The sequence below is a fragment of the Pleurodeles waltl genome, chromosome 3_1 (genome assembly GCF_031143425.1).
Source record: "Pleurodeles waltl isolate 20211129_DDA chromosome 3_1, aPleWal1.hap1.20221129, whole genome shotgun sequence".
Taxonomy (NCBI): domain Eukaryota; kingdom Metazoa; phylum Chordata; class Amphibia; order Caudata; family Salamandridae; genus Pleurodeles; species Pleurodeles waltl.
In genome coordinates this window covers 526,309,061-526,331,415 of record NC_090440.1, presented here as the reverse complement: position 1 = coordinate 526,331,415, position 22,355 = coordinate 526,309,061, and positions in this window count along the sequence as shown.

Genomic DNA, 22,355 nt, shown 5'->3' with positions numbered 1-22,355 from the left:
ATCGTAGTGCAGTGCGCCTTTGTGCAGTCTCACTTGGATTTTTGCAATTTGTGAATTAAAATAATTAGAATAACACTTGCATTATGCATATGATTTGTAACTCCTTGCGTCTGATTTTTTTTAGTTAAAATATGTATTTATACCAGCTGGAGTGTAATTTTGGCTTTGTTGCTTACCACCTATTCTCCTTTCCTATAGTTTGATTGAATACATGGAATAGAAGAACTTACAGAGTATCAAACTTTATACTTCCCTTCCTTGCACCTTAAATCCTGATGGCAAACATGATACCCTTCAGGACACAGAAAAAACTCATGCCTTTTCATTTCTATTGCCATGGTAGCCTTGGATGTACCTCTAAGAGAAAATAAACGTGGTAGCCCTTCCTGGGCACCTGTCTAGATCTACGTTTATAATCCCTCACTTGTTTATACTCTTCTAGCACCACTGAGTTTCAGAATCATAAAATCAAACTCCTGTGTGACGGGTGTCGAATAAACAGACCCTCATCTTAGTACTCATATTTAGGGACTGCCGTAGAAAATGCATAACTTTGCACTTCACAGAATCTAAGTTCAACTGATTCCTCAGATTTTCGGATTTTTACTCATTTTTCCATTCCCCTTATGTATCCCATCTGCATCACACTGCATTTACCTTTCCTAAATCTCTTTCTTCCATAAATATCTCTCTATCCACATATCCTTAATCTTCCTTCCCTATTCGTACTTCTGTCATTCAACTGTAGATCTCTATTCATTGCTTTCATAGTAAAATCTTTTGAAATGTGTTTGCTCAGTAGTTCTGAATAATTTTGTGGCCCAGCGCTTCAATGTTCTTCATCCAAAGTGTATCTTCAAGAAGTTCTTTTTATTTCATGTGCAATGTTCTATTTTATTTTGGTGTTGGCTCTCCCAATCGCCTTCCCTTCATCTCTTTGCTTTTGCAAACTCTATTCAGGTCATCTCCAGCACAGATTCATTGAACTTTAGAAATAGATATATTATACTTTTGCACTTCCCATTGCAGACACATCCCTCTTATGTCTCCTGATGTATTTTTATGTTTCCTTTCAACTTGTGTGCGTCCCTTTTTTCTCTATCCATTTCCTATTTTACTTCACCTAAACACTGCTTCCTCCTTTGAGTAGATATTTGATATATTTTGCACATTTAGCTTCATTCTGTTTTCCAGAGTCATTGACTCTCAACTCTTTGTAGATTGCCCCTGCTACTGGTTTCAACAAATTTAATAATACCTAGATCTTAGGTGTGTTCCCAGCATGGTATCTTTCTCCATTACTTGAGACAGTCCTGCCTCTCCCTGCCCTGCTCACTAATCACCTCACCCTTGCTCAATGCCTCTATGCTATTACCTGCTCTACACTGCCACCTGTCAATCTCCTAAGGTGTAACGTGCGTTTAGAGAAGACAATCTGGTCTACTGCAGTTGCCGTCCTAATAGCACATATTCCCTGACGCTATGGGTCCTTCTTTCTCCTTTCATGTTCCAATGATTTATGTTGACTCCTTTATCCTAGGAGAAGTAGTTACAGCTAGAGAAGCCACAGTGATCTTCAATACATTAATGGGCAGAACACTGATAGATAAGATGGATCTGATGTTGCTGATCTAACATCTAACTCTATATATTGCTATCACGTTTGAAATCACCCATCCATCAGCAGGCTGATCTTGTGGGGGTGAGATGCGTCTTCAGAAGCAAGTGTTCCCAAATCTCCCCACTCCCTGCAATGATCAAGAGAATATATATATATATATATATATATATATATATATATATATATATATATATATATATATTGTTTATACCCACTAAAGACCCCGGGAGTGAAAGGGGAATGGGGAAAGAGAGATGCAGCAGGTTCTTCTAGAAGGATCTTCCTGTAACTTTCCTCTTACTCTCACTCAAATATATAGTATCCGTAATGTAGGTGTGAAAACAAAGTCACATTAGTAATGCCTTTCCCAAAGACTCAAAATATCTAAATTTGAGAAGTTAGCATCTCTATGATTTTAAATAGCCTTACCCCATTTTTCCCTTAGCCTTCACTTGAAAAAGAATGCCTTCCACTAGATTCAATGTCCCTTATGGTGAGTCTACATACAAGGGAAGAATAGTAGGATTAATTATCACAAAGATTATAACATATGCTTATCTGTCCAACCTTTTCTCAATTATACCCTTCACGAGAGTCCTTTAGTATACCATGAATAAGTTATTTTTATGCAAATCGACATCACCAAAAATTCCAAGCGGACTTCACCCAAAGTTCATTCAATAGTTCCTGTAAATTCAAAATGTAACGCCTCTAGTACAAAGTCTTTGTCTTTTATAGTCTTTTTTGCATAGCTCTATACATATTACATTTAAGACTTTTCGTGTCTCTTTCTTCCTCAAAGAATTTCCAATCTTCTGAAGGTGACAAGACTGAGAGGAAGAATTATTCATCATCCGTGCAGAAAACTACTAATTCATTCAGGAGGGTCATATATATATATATATATATATATATATATATATATATATATATATATATATATATGCCATGCATCTTACAAGATCTACTGAATAATTAGCAAAATGTTCTGTTTTAATGTTTCTTTCAGGGCCCTTAAGCGTTTACCACCTCCGGGAATAACGAATGGAAGACCAACTTCACAAGAAAATAAGGTAAGTGGATCTCAAATTGTTTAAATAAGTATTAGTAGATCAATAAACGTTCTCCGAGGTCAATCCTCAGGGTCTCAAGAGATGACAATCCAAGTCAGCAATCGCAGACACCAATTGATCTACATCAATGGGCAAAAGGTAATCAGATTAAATGCAGGGCACAAAAAACATCTTAGCACAATGCTTCTTAATTGCTGGCAAGCATTGGCTCCTGAGCCCGTCTTAAAATGCCTCGGGAGCTATACTGAGAGGCTCAGAAGGGGCGGGGCCGCCAGTTCGCATCTCCGGAGCACTGAACCACGCTCTCTCTGGCACCCCGTGGAATACGCGGGAAACCATTTCGGCGGCACAACACTTCCAATGACGGGACATAGGGCGGCTACCGCCACAATGGCACATCATTTCTTCCAGCAAAGGGAAATACTTTCTTTGTAATGTAACAACGATCCCTATGGCCAACAGTGATCAATCAGAAATTCCTTTTAGTCACAGATAAATATATAGCAGCAACACTGCCCTTTATTATTAAATATTGAATATGCAGTAATTTAGTACTGTGTATGCAATATTTAAATAGGGCAGAATTGCTGCTATGTATTTATTTGTGAATAAAAATATTTTCTGGTTTGTGAAACACATTATTGTCTGAGTCTGTCTATATGATCTTTTGTCTTCTGTGTTTTTTTGTTTCTACCCACCATGTTGACTTCTTTCTTAAATACATGAGACTTGATTTGCTTTCATGGACATTGTGCCTGGTTCAAACTTTTTTTTCAGTAAATATATGACTTGACCATAGGGACACTTGTTCCTTTAAACCATTATGTACCTCTTACCTCTATATATCTTAGGGCTTCCCTTGTATTCTTTGTAGAATTCTTTGCAATGTAATGCATTTCAGATTTCTGAAAAACAAGAAAATAATCTAGCACGCTGCACAAATTAATCTTTTTCTGTTTCCTCTATTCCTAGTCCCCAGAGGGGTTTAGCACCCAAAAATATAGATATGCCACATATATCACTCATCTCATCTGCAGCTTATCAATATTGCCTTTACATTATTTTGAAGTCCTGGTTTCTAGAATCGGGACATTACTTTCAAAGTTCTTAAATGTGAGCATTTTTTTGCTTTCAGAGACGTTTTAAATCGTCTTCTCCTTGACCTTCGCTCAGCTTGATTTTGTTTGCTTCAAGCCAGTGTTGTTTATATCATGTCAATGTGGCTTTCGGAAACCCCTCAAAACAGGGCTGAACCTGAGAGACTGCCATGGTAAACTTTGGGTGGAGGGCGTGAAGAAGGTAGGCGGATTGCATCTTGAGCCATGCACTCACATTTGGTGTGTGGAAGAAAGCCAAGCAGAACAAACATGGGCACGTATATAAAAGAAGGGACTTTTCATTATGCAAGGGGTTCTAAATGTTTACCGTCTTCGTGGCCTGGGAATTCACCTTAGCCTTGCTCCTGCTACAGTCCCTCATACAAGGCTATATTCTTCCAGGAGCCCGGCCTAAACCCCAACAACCTGTGTACATACACCAGCAGTCCTGCCACATGTTTATGAAGTCACTAAATCATGCACTGAAAACGTTAGTTAGGACAGCAGCCAAGGACCGCTTTATTTATGTATTTGGTTCGCTGCAGTTATTATTTATACTTATTGCTTCTTCATTCGATATTTGCACAGCAATCCATCACACCTATCAGTGCCCAGCAAGACAAGTGATGACAACCTTAGGTATACCTAGAACATCCTCCATGTAATTGACCCTTCTCTCTAGAGCCTCCATGGAATTCAGAGACAATTGCCTAATTACATGTGCAGGACTGTCTGTAATCCTCCAACACATTGAGACAATCTCCCCATTGTGAAAAAGAATTGTGTTTAAGGTAGGCGAGAGTCTCGCAGCGGGAGCAATAACTTGCAAGGTAGAAAATGCCCCCCTTCAATGACCATGAGACCAAGATACTGTGTGGCCTATCAATTTATAGTCAGAGGTGGACCACTTAGAGCCTGTCTAAGAACAGCATGAGACATTCCTGAAAACAGTTCACCGTTTAACTGATCTTTTCCTAAGTGAAGATGAAGATCACCCCAAGAGCTGTAGGTGGGGAAGGTGGTCAGTGGCAGCATTCAGCTATACTCAAGACCATTAAAGAGTGGCTGGGCAGAATTTTCTCCTATGGTGGAGTGAGAGCTTCTGTTTTTGTTTTGTTGAGCTGGCAAGGCTGATCCCCTTTCCTGTGACTATAGGCCAGCTATTCTTTCTCTATCTCTAAGTTAGAGGTTCGAGTTAGGCTGCAATCCATGTGAATTGGTGAGAAAACCTGAGGAAGTTCAGGCGCACTCACTTATTAACAAGTAACTTCAACAATTAAAAAAGTGACATGGTACATAGTACTCATGTATAAACATGCAAGATGCATGTCATTACGATATATATATATATATATGCTTGCCCTCCTGCATGGACTAGTAGTTTTCTATGCGGATGATGATTCTTCCTCTCAGTCTTGTCACCTTCAGAAGGTTGGATATTCTTTGAGGAAGAAAGAGACAAGAAAACACTCAAATGTATGAACATGTGTGAACTCATGTACTAATTGACTACCAATGCCTTGTTCGAGGAAGTAAGCACTATATAAATGCAATTCCCATACAACACAATGGAACTTGTACTTGCATCTATTATCATTGGACAACTTTGTCGTTAATTAAAAACATTTTTTGTTTCACATCACTCTTACAGCAGAACATGGGAAAGTATCGTTCTGAAGCCAGTGTTGGACAGAAATTGATTCTTCCAGAATGGCAGATGATAGTCTGCTGTCTCTCCCACATTTCCCCACCTAACTTGGATCTTTGTTTGTAAACCTGAGGAATGCTAGGAAGGTGAGTGATGCTCTGACACTGCTGACTGCAGCAGAATGAGGGGGTGTCAACAGTGGAAGGTGAGGGATAGCAGGATTCGGGTTACAGTAGGACAAATGGTATCGCAGTTACCATCCACTTCAAGTGGATGGTAACCCACTCGCAAATTGTCTATCCCCTTATAGACCTGAACAGTACACATTTGGAGCATATTTATTTGTCCTGAAGAAGGTCGTGGAAGTATTTCTGTATGACCACGGAAACGCGTCAACGCTAATTGGACTGCTGGATCCATTTGAACAGGCCCACAATTCAAATAGGGATTGTGTATAAGAATTGATTGGCCTGTATATACCAAGACTGGGAGAGCTGGAAGACAATAGATGAAAACTGATGTCTTGTTTTCTCCTATGTGATGGTGTCTTTTATATGTTTGATCTCTATTCAAGAATTTTCATGTTTTTACTTTTTTGTTGGGGAGTTTAATCTTGAAATTTTAAGGGATTTTGTAATTTTATGGGATTATTTATTTAAATTTAACCATTTTACTGATGCCTTTATTTGAGATTAATCATTGGAGTGAGTTATTTGGCGATATAGTATGTGGTATATTTGTGAATAATTGTTGAAGTGAAAGGGTGTGTTGATTGGTTGTTATTTCCCCTGGGGACTTTTTTCCTTTTTGCCATACCACTGTTTGCTGCAGTTGTGTTCCTTGCTGTGTGTGGGATTGTCAAGATGCAGGAACGAAAATTGGGTGACAAAGCCATTTACAGGGAAACACTGAATTCTTGACATGAGATAACAGAATGCTTTGCCTGTAAACAGTCATATTATTTTTTTGTTACAAGAATTTTGTGACATGCTGGCATGCGATATTCTGCCAACATTTTACATGTCACGTTTTGGTTGCATGCTCAAATTAAATAATCTGACACTGTTAATATATCCCTGCCTACTAGGGAGCTTATTACAAAACAGAGAGGCAGAGTGACACAGGAGTTGTGCTCTTCTTGACAGGTAAAATTCCAGGAGATTCAGATTTCCTACCTCAATGTGGAAAAGGATTGATGTGATGAATGTGTGACCTTTTCATATCCTTGACTATTAGCACACTAGACAAACCCATAAAAATTTGAACGAGTGAGGTGGCTTTATTGTCCCTTTCATTTGCTTGTTTCCTACTCAATAGCTTTCGTTGTTTTACATCTTGTACTTGTCCCTCTCTGGGAGCATATCCTCTAAACCATCTCTCTGATTGTCTGGCTTCTATCCTTTCACTTGTCAATACTTTTTTATAGGAAACTACTTTTTTCTATTTGCATAAGCAATCCATGAGAATGCATGTGTTTTCCACCTCTCTCCCCCACCAAACCTCCACCACTTATTCTGTGTAGCTTTATCCCTCAGGTTGCAAGCTCTCTCCCTTTGTCTCCTCCTGCCAAACTCACTCCCTTTCCCATGCACTGTGTTGCTTTTTCACTTGTGTGCTTCTCCCTATTGCTCTCTCTTATGTCTTGCTTTTCCACACCGCGTCCACTTCCTGTTTCTTCCTCAACGTGCTCCTTCATTGCCCCTACACCCACCGTTTTTACTTTTTTATTTATTTACTTATGTCCCTCCACCTGAAAAAACTATTTTCACGTTACTTTAAAATGTTTCTTTTAATTTACCAATCCATGTCCGATCAGTAAATAAAAAACAATGGTGCGTGCATCATTTTCCAGGTGCGGAGGCTTAATGATATAAGCGTCATCACAAATACGTGAATCTACAAAATGACATGGCCGCTGCAACATTGTGATCATACCCTTTTATATATTTTTTCTTTTAGCAATGTAATCTTGTGGGAGAATAAATCAGCACCATTACTTCCTTTTGTGTGTAAAAGGCCGCTTTATTGGAAACAGGTGCACTCACAATTTGCTGCCCTTGACCTTGTGCCTTACAAAACTAAAGCCTTGCTACACATAATCTCTCCTATCAAACCACTCCCCCCTCCCCTACCTTTCCCTCCTCCCTCCCTTCACCCCTTTGATTTGCCGCTCATTAGTCCAGTCCTCTTTTCTTCCTGCTTCTGTTTAATCTGTATAGTACCTTAATAGTCAGTTGCCAGCGTCTTGAGCATGCAAGTCTCCAGCCCCTAAAGCTCCATGTTATCTTCGTAGCCCTGCTACTGTCCACCCTCGTCCAATCTGCAATTGTCCTGTCATATTTTCTTCCCATCCGTTATCGTCTGTCATGTGCCCGTTCTCTGTCTTCGCCACCAGAAAGGGGGAGAGGCAGACCACCAGGGACACCCCCTCCTTTTCTGCCCCCCCAGTAGACACCAGTCCCGCTCTCCCAAAGGGAGTTTATGCTTCCCTAACTATCCTCCGTAAAGTCTCTTTTAATTGGAGCAGGTACAATTCCATGCCCACGAAGGACAGGTGTACGCCATTGTCCCGGAAAAATTCCTTGTCCTCAAACCTGATATCCGTATGCTCCATGTATGTAAAGCCCTGCTCTGCGCAAAACGTGCGCATCTCCTTATTGATCTTTCTCCTCGCCTTCTCAATCGCCCCCGGTTTCCGTGCTCCCCTCCACAGTCGCCTAGGGACAAAAGCCGTCCAAACTACATGGCAACCCTGCCACTGCTGGCACACGACCCTCAGGTCCTCCTTCATGTGTGGTAAAATGTCCAGTCCTGTCCTCTTCACCAAGTCATTTTCACCCAGGTGCACTAGCAGTACACTGGGGCAAAAACCCCGACCCTTCATCCTTTGCAGCATCTCCAAAAGCTCTGAACAACAAATACCCCCTTTTCCCTCCCACCTTACACGATAGCGTGCCCCGTCCAAACCTAAATTGACCCCCAGTGTAGTCGACCGCGCCTGTCTCCACGCCCATTTTACAGAGGAATGTCCAAACGACCCAGATGGATATAAATACCACCGCTGGACCCAGAACAGAACCTGCAGCAAGAAAAAATACTTGTTATCTTCCCGTTGTCGCAATCCCGTTGCACACATACTTCTTATAAGCATTAGTTTTCCATCGCCCCAACTCCAAAACTGCTGCCTTCTGCCAACCCCGCAAGCCTGCCTCTCTCGCCATGCCAATTCCAAAAGAATGGGTGCCAAACTGCACAGCCTCCAATCCTATATACCTCAAACATGCCCTCAAAACCGCAAGCAGCTGGTACGCTGAAACCGCGTCGCCTCACAGATGACAAAAAACCCCACCCTTGTTCTTCCGCAATATCCCTTGCATTCGCTGCGCCAATTGTACTGGACAAAGTTCCTGCACAGGGTAGGCCCGCAGGAACACCTGTCTTCCCTACACTGCTGATCCATCTTGGACCGTCGCAGAAATACCCCCACCCTCGCGACGAGACACACACTTCCTCCCACCGAACACCCTCCGAGGAACTGGAACCTAATAACCCTGATACCCGAAAAGCCCCAAAAAACATCCAAGACATAAGTGTCCGAAACAAAGCGCCTTCAGCCTCATCCCTACAAATCACCTCTGTCGTCGCCAGGAGTTGCTTCAACATACCCAAAGTAATCGGTTGCTGTGCCTGCACTCCGACTCCCCGTTCCCTGGCCCAACCTTCCATGATGCGCTGACCCAATTCCCCCCACCGACGGCGCATATCCCCACAATAGCTTACCCATGAAAGCGATACCTGCCAATTTCCCTGCAATGGACACCTTAGACAATCTGTTATCCACCATATCCATGATGAAGTTGGCCATGTCCCCAACCCGATTCTGCTCCAAACGCTGCCGCGCCCCCGACTCCAGAAATTCCCACCAAGCCCGTACATACGTTCTCTGAGTGGAACGTGGCAACAAATTCAAAACCAATCGCAGAATCCTCTGTCGCCTACGTTCCAAAGCGCCATCGGCATAGCAGTTCTGCTCAAGGGTTCGTCCCCAACCAGCCCATGGAACCTCTCCCACTGCGAACGAGATAACGCATCCGCAATGTCATTATTCACCTCCGGCACATGCCGCGCCCTGAAATAGATATCACACCGCAAACATTCCAGCACAAAGACCCGAAGAAGCTGCAGCACATGCGCCTCCCTAGCCGATTGCCGATTGATCACTTGCACCACCACCAAGTTATCCACTCGAAACAGTACTCTTTTATGCCTCAAACATTGGCCCCACACGCACACCGCCACCACCAACGGAAACAGCTCCAAAAAGGCAATACTGCGACCTCCCACACGCCATGCATCCGCCCACTGTTCCGCACAGAACTTGCCCTGCCAATAGATTCCAAATCCCGACGCCCCCGACGCATCTGAGAAAATCTGAACATCCCATTCGCATAAGGGCCATGCCTGAATCGGGATTCCATTGAAGGATTCCAAGAAGACACACCACATCCTCAGGTCCTCTTTTACCCTGGCACTAAGCTGTACGTGGTGATGGGGCATGGTGTGACCCGAAAGTGACATACCGAGCCTTCTGCAGAAAGTTCGCCCAGCCCGCACAACCTTGCATACAAAATTCAAATGACCGAATAGGACTTGAATTTCCTTAACCGTCACCTTCCTTTTCTGGAGCATGGACTGTACCGTCTCCAACATGGTCTGTTTTTTCTCCACAGGCAAGCGAGCCACCATATCCACAGTGTCCAGCTCGATGCACAAAAAATACAATGCCGTGCAAGGTCCCACCGTCTTCTCGGGGGCCAGGGGCACACCCAGGTCCCCCATGAGCGACTGAAAACTCTCCAATGCTACTTTACAGGACTCAGACTCTTTCGGTCCTGCAAGGAAAAAATCATCTAAGTAATGTGTGACCGACGCATGACCTGTTACCGTCATGAAAATCCACTGCAAAAAGGTGCTGAAGCATTCGAATAAAGAGCAATAAATGGAATAACCCATGGGCAAAGCTTTGTCGACATACCATCTGCCCTGAAATTGAATGCCCAACAATTCGAAATCCCAAGGATGCACCGGCAATAGTCTGAAAGCCGATTTTATATCTGTTTTTGCCATTAGGGAACACAATCAGATTCTCTAAAGGCCAATCCGAAAAAGGGCCTTCCGTTCTCCTCTCAGCCACCTCTTTCTCAAGCTTGAGCCGCACCAGCTCCTCTTTCCCGTAAATGGAACGCAAATTCTCCTCCCACCACCGCTGCCTCGGTCCGTTGTAGCCCAATTCAAACCCCTCCGTAAAACCCTGCAACAACTGCCCTTGATGCTCCATACCATATTGACCCACCCAAAACCTGATCTGGTCTAGTTTAATTGACGTAATAGCCTTTTCCCAGACTACCCTGCCCTCTCGTCCTGGCTTGACCTTGATTTCCTTGTGTATTGCCTCCCGCTGACACAGCCTGCTGCCCGACGCTGGTGCCCCCTGAACAATTAGTGAGGGCATGTTTTCCCGCGCACATAGAGCATTCGTGCCTGAACTTACAGTACTCTCCAGTGCACAACCCTTTATTAAAATCCCAACATGCTCCTGTCTTTCACCCACCCGTACCTGTTGCGCCGGATCCCCCCTTTTCCCCCGTGTTACTCCCTGAGGTGGTCCCACCTTGGGTGGGGCGATCTCGAAAGGGCCGATAAATAATCGGTAATCCGCTCGCCGTGAAAACCGTTTTTCCAAATTTCGCCGGTCCCATCGTATGCTGCCATAAATCTGTATCTATTTCGCCCCACTGCACCTCCTCGTCGGCCGCCATGCGAGCTCGGAACTCCTTGTCGTATTGCACCCACGTGTAACCACCTTAATTAAGGTACGCTTTCTGAATAACATCCATGTACTTGAACATGGCCACCGCCCGCTCTGGAAAGCGCTCACAATATACACTGGCAAAAATGAGAAAAGCCGCCGTCCAATTTTCAATGGTCACCGGTACCCTAGGCCGTTTCGGTAACTCATATTCTTCCTCTTTAGAGCCTTCCTTCGCTCGTACCTCCATATGCAACAATTTTAGCATCTCTACATATTCACCTTTCCATATCTTCTCTTTTGTAGCCTGCATAAGATGAGCCCCCAAAGGCTTCGACGTCCCCATATATGGCAAACGCTTGTGCTTCGCGCTTACCTTACCGACCCTGTACTCCTCGCTGGCCTTACCTGATTTTTACTCCACCACCGTACTTACCTGATCCTTTGCCGAATCTGTGCCTACCCATACATCCGATACGTACACTCCTTTATGCAGTCGCTCCCCTGCGCCCCCCACACTGTCCTCCGTCCCAACAGCTACCCCCACTTGGGTTAACACTTTCGGCGGGTTACCTTTTTGCAACAACGGGGGCTGCTCCGAAACCGTCTGCCCTGCAGCTCTCCGTCCCCGAGCCCGTTGCCAGCACCTGTAATGACTGACAAACAACATTAGACTCCCCCCGCGGTCCACCATTCGTCCTCTTCCTCACGTATCTCTCCCTCCTCTGCACTGTCCTCTTCGTAGTCCAATCGCTCATGTTCACTAACGTTCTCACTGTCACTGGACACCACACCCTCCCCAAAATGCGCCCTCTTGATGATGTCCTCCACTTGCGTCGCCGGTGTGCGCGGTGGTTGAGGGGCCACCTGTAGCCCTCCCCACCGAGCTGCATGGCCAGGCCGTTTAGCACTACTCACCAACCACCCGGTCGCCGCAACACCCAATCCGTTCTGGCGCCGCCGTGCTGGCGCCTTGGCCCGCACTGCCCCGCCGATGCGCTGTGATTCCATCCAGCCAGCCATACTGGGCCCCGCCTTCTCTTCGTCCCAGGGTGCCGAGGCCGCCACACTCCCGCCTGGGTCGCCATCCTCACTCCCGCTCTGCTCCCCCTGCAAAAATCCCAGTGTGTCGGTGAGCATGTGAGCTTCCCCTAGAAACCCCCCATCCCACAACTTGCCTCTTTGCCACCTGCTACCCCTTCACTGTCTGAACTGCCTGCACCTTTGTCTAGCTCCCCCCCGCCGGCCTTCCGCAAACCTTCATAAGTACAGCTCGGCGGGCGCACCTTCAACGTTATTCCATCCATCTCTACCTCCTGGTCAGCCTCATCACTCCATTCTAAAATATGGCTCAGCTCTCTGCCCCTTATTGAACCTGCCCCACTGCTGTCCCCTGAATTCTCTGCCTCCCAGTCCTTGCCTTGGCCCACTCCCCGTTGGGCCCCCCACCCTTCCCTGTCCTCCTCACCCAAAAACTCAGGTTCCCCCAGAGAACCCCTGTCCTTCACCTGGCTGCTGCCCTTCCCTCTCCCCATAACACTCTCCATGCTGCCTTGTCCCCCGTCCCTACGTATACTGGGAGTGCGTGGGCCCGCCTCTCCGGTTTGCCGAGGCCCGTACTGCCTCCCCGCCTTCTTTAGGTGGCCCGCAGAAGCTGCGCCTCCCTGTACTTGGGGCCTGCCTGTGCCCTGCCCCCGCTCTCGTGCGAGGGAGGTTGCACGAGGGCGCGGCCGCCGCACACGTGTTCCCAGGCCTATCGGGGCCGGGGCCGCTCCCGGCCAGCCCACTGCTCCCAATGCCTCTTGCCGCACGGGTTGTTGCCGGGCGGTCACGCTGGAGCACCCACCCCGGCCCACCCCAGCCCCATCCTGCTCACCTGCCGCGCCGGCCGTCCTCTCCTCCCTCGGGTGGTGAACATGCTGCAGCGGCGGCCGCCACCCCGTTCGCCACTTGCCGAGCCAGACAGGCCCAGCGAGCAACCCCCGCCACCGACAGATCGAGGCGCCCTGCCTCTTGACGAAGCTGCATGGCCTGCAGCACATGACGATCCATGCCTTCGCCAGAGAAATCGACGGACCCCGTCTGCCAAACGGTAAGGCCTCGGAGTAAAGGGCGCACCGCTAATCTCCCCTTGGATGTGTCTGTGGGGATTTCGTTTTGTCTTGTTTTTTTTGTTTTTTTAAACCTACCACCTTACACTGCCTGCGCTTGCCGCATCAAAACTTCCCTTAACTAGCTAAAGCCTAGCCAAACTCGCCACGAACCACCAAGGAAAAAACCTGCCGCTCACCACAACTGTCACCATACAAAATGGTGGCAGTTCAAAATGTCCGCAACCTTTATAGAGTAGCCCCAAGCTACCAAAAACGCTGCCCCGTGGAGCCCAAAACGGCGCCAATGGGCTGCACCATCTCCCGCAAACTTCCGGGGGGGGGAGACTGACAATATCAGCGCTCCCCCCCAAGAGCCCCATACCCTTTTATATCTTTTTCTTTTATCCATGTTGCACAACATTTTGGTGATGGTGTAAAGCATCGTCAAACGGCACTAGCAAAGGCAATAGGTCACAAAGGTGAGACTAATGGGCTTTGCCAATGCTTGTTTGCCTTTGCAGTTGCATTGAAGAATACTCACTGCAGTAAAATAATGCTTACGGTAAGAGCCTTAATTCGAATACCAGGTATTTGTGAATGTAATACTACATCCAGAAAATACTGCACAGTATTAGTCCCCACCCCACACACCCATTCTGAGTTCCACATCTCATAATGGTGCATAACAAAGTAATATCACGGTTTCCCCTTTCAAAACCGCAAAAAAACAAAACGTATGAACTTGAGTCTTGACAAAATATATGCAGGTGAAAAAGTTCACTATTCTGCACTACTCGTAATCTGTATTGGGGCACAAGCTCCTACGTGCATAGGGATAACAAGGGCTGTCGGAGATTGGCCATAAAACATGTATTTATTTGATCCGATGTTTGATGGCCACATTGTACGTTCAGTCATGCACCTAAAATCTGTCTCTAAGTCTTGTTTTACAATATGAAAGTTCCTTTTTCAAACTTTCTCACATTATAAATGCTGACCAAGTCAGGAAGAAAATGCAGTCAAGCTAGTTTATGCAAAACAACAAAAACCGAGACAATTTTACATAATTTATAGGAATTTCATCATTCGTGAGCGAGGCAGTATTACAAATGGAAGATTTGCATTGCCAACTAAAGAATAGATTTACTTAAACTCCCCAGGAAAGTAGCAGAATGTTAGAAGAAACAGTCAATTAAAAATAAGTGAATAATGTGTCTGATCCACCGAGGCAGTGCGCACATTTATGGAGGCAATTGCTCCTATTTGCAGTTTATTGGAACAGCGGTGAACCTTTCCAAACCAGGGTTACAATCTCATTCACATTAGTTGAGAGAATAACAGGGGCACTGATTTATATTAGCAAGATGACTGCCCGAGAATGATCTGAACGCAAGGCAAAATGCAAGTTATGCAAGGGTAGTCCGTCTACAGTAAATGCGATTCTTTTTTTAAAATATTAGCTCATTCCCTTGCTCAAAGAAATGAAACAAAACAGAGCCAAAGAAATTGCACAAACTGGGAAAATAAATGATCAACTTCATGTTTTTTTAATTCAGCCAGGAAGAGTAATTTTCCCAACCTGCGCCATTTTGACCAGTCTCAAAATTGTGCAAGACCGAAAACAAATCAATGAAATGACATTTTTTGTTGTTTATTCAACTTCGGAAATCTATTGAAACGGAAAAGTAGTACCTCTTGTGGGCAGAAGAGTCCATCTCTTTCCGAAGCTTCGAGAAATACTTCTTGAAGAGGTCTGTTAAGATAAGGAAATGGTATGTCACATACTTTGGGCAGGTTGCTAGCAATCCAGAGTAGCAGTTGTCATGGCACCCCATCTTCGAAGGGGCACTCTCGGAAAGTGTACTTTCTCTCTAGCTCATCTCTTTCTATTCCAATATGTTAACTTCTCTCCCTCTACCTACCTCGTCTTCTGAATCTCTCTCTCTTTGTTTAGTGCCAATTTAAGGCGTTTTGGGGCCCTGAGAAAGACATATTTCAAATGCCTTTGTGTGATCAATTAGCAGAAAATGAGCTGTTATGAATAAGGACCCCTCAAATATGTCTTACCCAGGGCCCCAAAAATTCCTCAGATGACACTGTTTTAACTTACTACTTCTGTATTCCCAGTGTAATGTTAAGTGAATAGTGACTACGAACTTAGGGCCTGATTACGAGTTTAGTGGTCTGACTGCCAGTCTGCCGCAGTGGCGGTCCTATGAAGACTGCTGCATTGGCGGTCTCCTGGCCGCTGTATTACAATGTATACAGGTTGAACCACCAACTGCGTCCACATTTTGCTGCCTCCTAGTGGAGCGGCGGGCTGCAATGTTGGTGGTGCAGGCTGCAATGCAATCATGGCCGCGGCCAACCGCCAAACCTATGACAAAAACACAGTAGACATGGTGGCCCCCTTGTGGCGGTTAGCTGACGGCAGTCAGCCATCACAGTACTCTCACAGCAAAACACCAGAAAAGTGCCCATTGGATGGATTCAAAAACAACACAGTTAACATTCATTGGCCAAGTGGACACACCTGCGAACTACACCATAAAACACACCCCATCCCAGGCCATGATACTTTGCCTCTCCACTGCAGCACACCAAGACAAAAACCACACATAGGGGGTCATTACAACATTGGCGGTAAAAGCCGCTTACCGCCGTGCAGAAGACCGCAAATACACCGCCGCGGCCGCGGAATTCCGCCACAGCTATTATGACACACATCTCGGAATCCGCCGAAACTCAGACACCCACACAAGTCCGCCACACCAAAGGTCAGTGATAAACTGGCAAAAACAAAACCTCCACCGTCACGCCAACAGAAACACGCCCATGCTATCACGACCCACGAATCCACGCAGCGGTCTTTCAACCGCGGTATTCCATTGGCGGTACACACCGCCGCGCTCAAAATACACATACATCTCCAAAACACCGCCAAATTGGACAATTCAAAATACACACACCTGATACACATACAAACATCACTCCCACACACCAAACACAATATAAAACACACATCACCCACAAACCCCTACGACCAAAAATTAGAGACGAAGGTGACAGAGAAATAGCACAGCAATAGGCAACCCCACCACACAGAGGCACACAACACCATCACCCACACAACATCCACGCACAAAATACCACACACCACTACACATCACCACACTCATCACCACATACACCCCACACACATCACCTACACCACCCCATGGTACGCCAAAGACACCCCAGGTTTTCGGAGGAGGAGCTCAGGGTCATGGTGGAGGAAATCGTAAGGGTAGAGCCACAGCTATTTGGATCACAGGTGCATCACACCTCTATAGCTAGGAAGATGGAGCTATGGTGGAGAATCGTCGACAGGGTCAACGCAGTGGGACAGCACCCAAGAAATCGGGAGGACATCAGGAAGAGGTGGAACGACCTACGGGGGAAGGTGCGTTCAGTGGTCTCCAGGCACAACATCGCGATTCAGCGGACTGGCGGCGGACCCCCACCTTCTCCCCCACAACTAACAACATGGGAGGAGCAGATCTTGACCATTATGCATCCAGAGGGCCTCGGAGGAGTCGGTGGAGGAATGGACACTGGTAAGTCTAATCTTAACTATCATATTCCCCACCCTACCTGCATCCTATCACACACCTCCACCCTCACCCCCTCCCCTATCACTCCAACTCCTCACTAATGTACTAATAACACAAACCACACATCCCAACACCAAGCCCTGCATGACACAACAAAGCATGGGCACCCATCACTAAAGCATGCCCACTGCACATACCCATAACAACCCCCCAACCATCATCACACAAGCCCCCACACAGGAATGCTAGCACAGGGGTACACGCTCACCCACCCATTGCACACCATGAGACACACAGATGCAATAATCATGCTTTTACACCCCTGCAGGGCCACTACCTAACGCCACCAGACAGGAGGGTCCAGACATCTCCACCCCACCCACAGAAGAGGCCCACAGTGATGACAGCAGCTCTGGCCAACTGGATCCAGATGACCAGCCCGGACCATCGTGGGCCTCGGGACAGTCGGTTCCCCTCGCACAGGCACAGCCCAACACTGACCTTCCACCCTCTGGTAACACCAGCACAGCACCCACCCAGCGGGCCCATACCTTCGTACCCAGGACACGTCAATCAGCTGTGTGTCCACCACTACAGGGAACCCAGGATAACCCACCACCCCAACAACAACAGGGACCTGGGGGCAGTGGCAGTGGGCACACGGTCAAGGGGACGGAGGCACAGGAACACAGGGGAACTGGGAGGGCTGCTGTGCGAAAGGGGGCGGACAGGCCCAGGGAACCCACTCTCCACGAGGCCCTCTCCTCCATCATGGGAGCCTACCACCACTCCCAAGAGACGATGGCTACGGTCTTGGCCAAGTTTCAGGAGACCCAGCGCATGCAGGACCAACAGTATTTGGGGTTCAGGGAGGAGCTCAGAACCATCAGCTCCGCCCTGGGCACCATCGTAGGGGTGCTGAAGGACATACAGAAGACCATGAGGGACACCGTGGCACTCCAAGGGGCCCCTGACACTAGCCTGGACGATGAACTGCCCACCACCTCCGCCGGCGCTAGTGGACAGCACGCCCCGCCACAGGACCACCACATCAGCACCCCACCCCCTGCAGACGGACAACCACCCCGCAAGCGGTCAATGAGATCCAGGAACAGGACTGAGCACGATGGCAAGACCCCGCCAAGAAATGAGACCACCCTGATTGACATCCCATTGTCCCACTTTGTTACCCTGTCCAGATTGGAACTGCCCCAGCTCCACTTCCTATGCCCATATGGGCAGTGCACCTGTGAGACTAATAGACTGGACTCTGCCATGGACATTCCTCCACCATCACCCATCACCATTTTGCCACCCCCTCCAATAATTAGCACTTCACTAAACACCCTTGAACCACAAAACAATCTGGAGTCAGTCTGTGATTTTGAAAATGTGTATCATCTATGACAATGACAAAATCTGTTCGAAAATGTAATGTCAACATACCTATGTAACACATCACAAGCCCATGAAGGATGCAAGCAGATGACACACGTTAGTAACCACACCTGTGAAACCGTAATGGAAATGTACCACTCAGTTAGCAAATACTGCTTCAAATTGACAGACAGGATAGAGGTAGAAGTGTGAAAGTAAATATATTAGTAAAAAAATTGTTCTCACCTGTGTGTCACTCGAAATATTGCTGTATGACAGAGTCCCTGTTATCAATGTCTTCTTCCTCTGCTTCCTCCTCATCACTGTCCACAGGCTCCACAGCTGCCACAACACCGTCATCTGGACCATCCTCCTGCAGAAAAGGCACCTGGCGTCACAAAGCAAGATTATGAAGCATACAGCTGGCGATGATGTTCTGGCACACCTTCCTTGGTGAGTAGAATAGAGAACCACCTGTCATATGGAGGCACCTGAACCTGGCCTTCAGGAGGCCGAAGGTGCGTTCGATCACCCTCCTAGTCCGCCCATGGGACTCATTGTAGCGTTCCTCTGCCCTGGTCCTGGGATTCCTCACTGGGGTCAATAGCCATGACAGGTTGGGGTAACCAGAGTCCCCTAATAGCCACACACGGTGCCTCTGGAGTTGACCCATCACATAAGGGATGCTGCTATTCCGCAGGATGTAGGCGTCATGCACTGAGCCAGGGAACATAGCATTTACCTGCGAGATGTACTTGTCTGCCAAACATACCATCTGTACATTCATCGAATGATAACTCTTCCGGTTCCTGTACACCTGTTCACTCCTGTGGGGGGGGACCAAAGCCACATGGGTCCCATCAATGGCACCTATGATGTTGGGGATGTGTCCCAGGGCATAGAAGTCACCTTTCACTGTAGCCAAATCCTCCACCTGAGGGAAAACGATGTAGCTCCTCACGTGTTTCAGCAGGGCAGACAACACTCTGGACAATACGTTAGAAAACATAGGCTGGGACATCCCTGATGCCATGGCCACTGTTGTCTGAAATGACCCAATTGCTAGGAAATGGAGTACTGACAGCACCTGCACTTGAGGGGGGACACCTGTGGGATGGCGGATTGGTGACATCAGATCTGGCTCCAACTGGGTACACAGTTCCTGGATTGTGGCACGGTCAAACCTGTAGGTGATGATTAAATGTCGCTCCTCCATTGTCAACAGGTCAACCAGCGGTCGGTACACCGGAGGATTCCGCCATCGTCACACATGTCCCAGCTGACGGTGCCTAGGAAGGACAACAGCGACCACAGAGTCAACCAATTCTGAGGTATGTACCTACAGCTACACAGAACACGACACAAAATACAAAAATCTTCCTGTATGTGTGTTGAGTCCAGGCCTAGGTATGTGTGACGCAGTTGTAAATGAAGCCATGTGGGTCCCTGAAATGGCGGATGCCTGACCTCTAAAGTGGGACAATGGGATGTGAGGTAACTGCGCTGGCGTTGTACACCATTGCGGTAGGCGGTCGAAGACCGCGGCGCAATGCTGCATTGGTTAACATTGGACACTATGGGTCCCAGGAGCCAATGATGAAGTGCGCCGGCGGTGATGATACGCACCGCTGCGGACGTCACCGCCGCGGATGTGACCGCCATTTTCTATCTGTTCAATCACTCGATACCTGATCATCGACAGGAGAGGACCTACACTGCAAGTGCTGCTGTGACCTCGGTCTGGAAGAGACAATGGCACGTGCGTCTGGGGAAAGGGCCCCTGCCTTCACTGCACAGGAGTTGGAGAAGCTCGTGGATGGGGTCCTCCCCCAGAACACGCTACTCTACGGTCCTCCAGACCAACAGGTGAGTACATAGGGTGCAAGTTGTATGGGCTATGCCTGGGTGGAGAGGGCTGGATGTAAGTAGGAAGGGGGCAGAGTTATGTGAGCATGAAGGACTGTGAATGCATGTGCCACATGGCAAGGGTAGGGATGTGGGCCACTCACTTCGACGGTGCAGTTGTTAATGACTTCTCTTCTTCCCCTGTACATTTCATGAAGTCCGGACCCTGGGGGTCCACCAGAGACGGAGCACCCACTGCCGTAAAAGATGGGAGGACATTCGCCGCTGGAGCAAGAAGACGGCGGACGCTCAGCTGGGGATGGCCTCCGAACGTGGGAGGGGTGCCCGTTGCACCATGACCCCCCTGATGTTCCGGATCCTGGCGGTGGCCTACCCTGAGTTGGATGGGCGCATGAGGGCATCACAGCAGACACAAGGGGGTGAGTGCACTCACATTCTCATGACTTTGCGCGCAGTGGAGGGGTCAGGGTGGGGGAGGAGGGCTGTGGGTTTCCCTAGGCCAGGCAGAGTTCCGTAGGCTGGCCCCTCCGTAATGCAGGCAATGTGCCACTTCACCCCACCTTTGTAGAGTGCCAAAAACAGGTATACATGCCCCTGTGTCATCTATGTGGGCAGATGACACTCATAGGCAAGTAGGCCATATCCCAGGAACTGCATCTGTAGAGGCCAAGAGCACGGCGTAGTGCAGGGGGCAGCTGTGTCTGTATTGTCCGCCAACGGTAGCGGTAAGCCATGCACTCAACCTGTCTTTCTTCTGTTTCCCCACCCCTTTTGTGCTCTCCCTGTTCTTTTGTGCATCAGCATCATCAGGCGGAGGTACAGGGGCACCGGAGCACGAGGGGGCTGCGTCCCACATGGCCATGGAGGGCCACACCACGGACTCCGAATACACCAGTATTCCAGGAGGGCGAGGGGAGCTTCACGGCGGTCAGCGGATCAGCAAACAGCGACACGGACTCGTCCTCCGATGGGAGCTCCCTTGTGGTGGCGGCACCATCTGTGCCCCCCACTTCTACAGATACAGCCGGCACCCCCCCTACCAGCACCGCCATTCCAGCAGCCCCTCAGCCTTCGCCCCGTGCCCGCTTATCCAGGAGGGTGGGCATCACCTTCGCCCCAGGCACCTCAGCCCCTGCCCCTGTCACGTCTGCTGCCCTCAGTGAGGAGGCCATTGACCTCCTCAGGTCACTCACTGTTGGGCAGTCTACCATTGTGAATGCCATCCAGGGTGTAGAAAGGGAGTTGCAACACACCAATGCATTCCTGGAGGGCATTCATTCTGGTCAGGCTGCCCATCATCGAACCCTGCAATCTCTGGCCTCAGCACTGATGGCAGCCATTGTCCCTGTGTCTAGCCTCCTCCCTCCAACTTCCTCCACCCAGACCCAATCTCCTGTACCTCAACCTATCCCAAGCACACCATCAGACCAGCCTGCACACACCTCAACACACAAGGGCAGCTCAGGCAAACATAGGCACCACACATCCCACAGGCACTCACACAAGCATCACCCACATACAGACACAGCAACATCCACTGCCTCCACTGTGTCCCCCTCCTCGTCGTCTCCCTCCTCCCTCCCAGTGTCGTCTACACTCTCACCTGCATGCACTACCACAACAGCCACTAGGACTCGCACCAGAACACCCAGCACCACACTCTGCTCACCTGCACTAACCACCCCCACTACCATTTACACGTCCCCTGTATCCTCTCCCAGTGTGTCCGTGATGCCCCCTCCCAAAGTACACAAACGCGGGCACACACACACCCAACATCCATCCACCTCACAACAGCCTCCAGAACATGCACCTGCACCCAAATCACCAAAAGTTATACCTCCTACAACCACCTCCTCTTCCTCCACTCCCAGACCCCCTCCAGCTACCCGTCCCAGTGTTCGTCAGAAAAGTTTCCTGAGCAACCTTGACCTCTGTCCCATCACCCCCCCCACTCCAATTCATAGGTCCCGTAGTAGCACCTCAGCCAAAAAGATTCCGGTACCAGTGGTGCCTGTTCGAGGTATGTGGAGTGCACCGGGCACCAGGGCAGCCAGTGTGACACGGAGCCAAAGCACTGCCAGTCCACCCCCTGTGAAGCACCAGAAGTTGGACAGTGCCCGATGGGAGAGGGGGAAGACACTTGCCGGCAAAGCCGCCCACAAGGGTCCCGGGGGG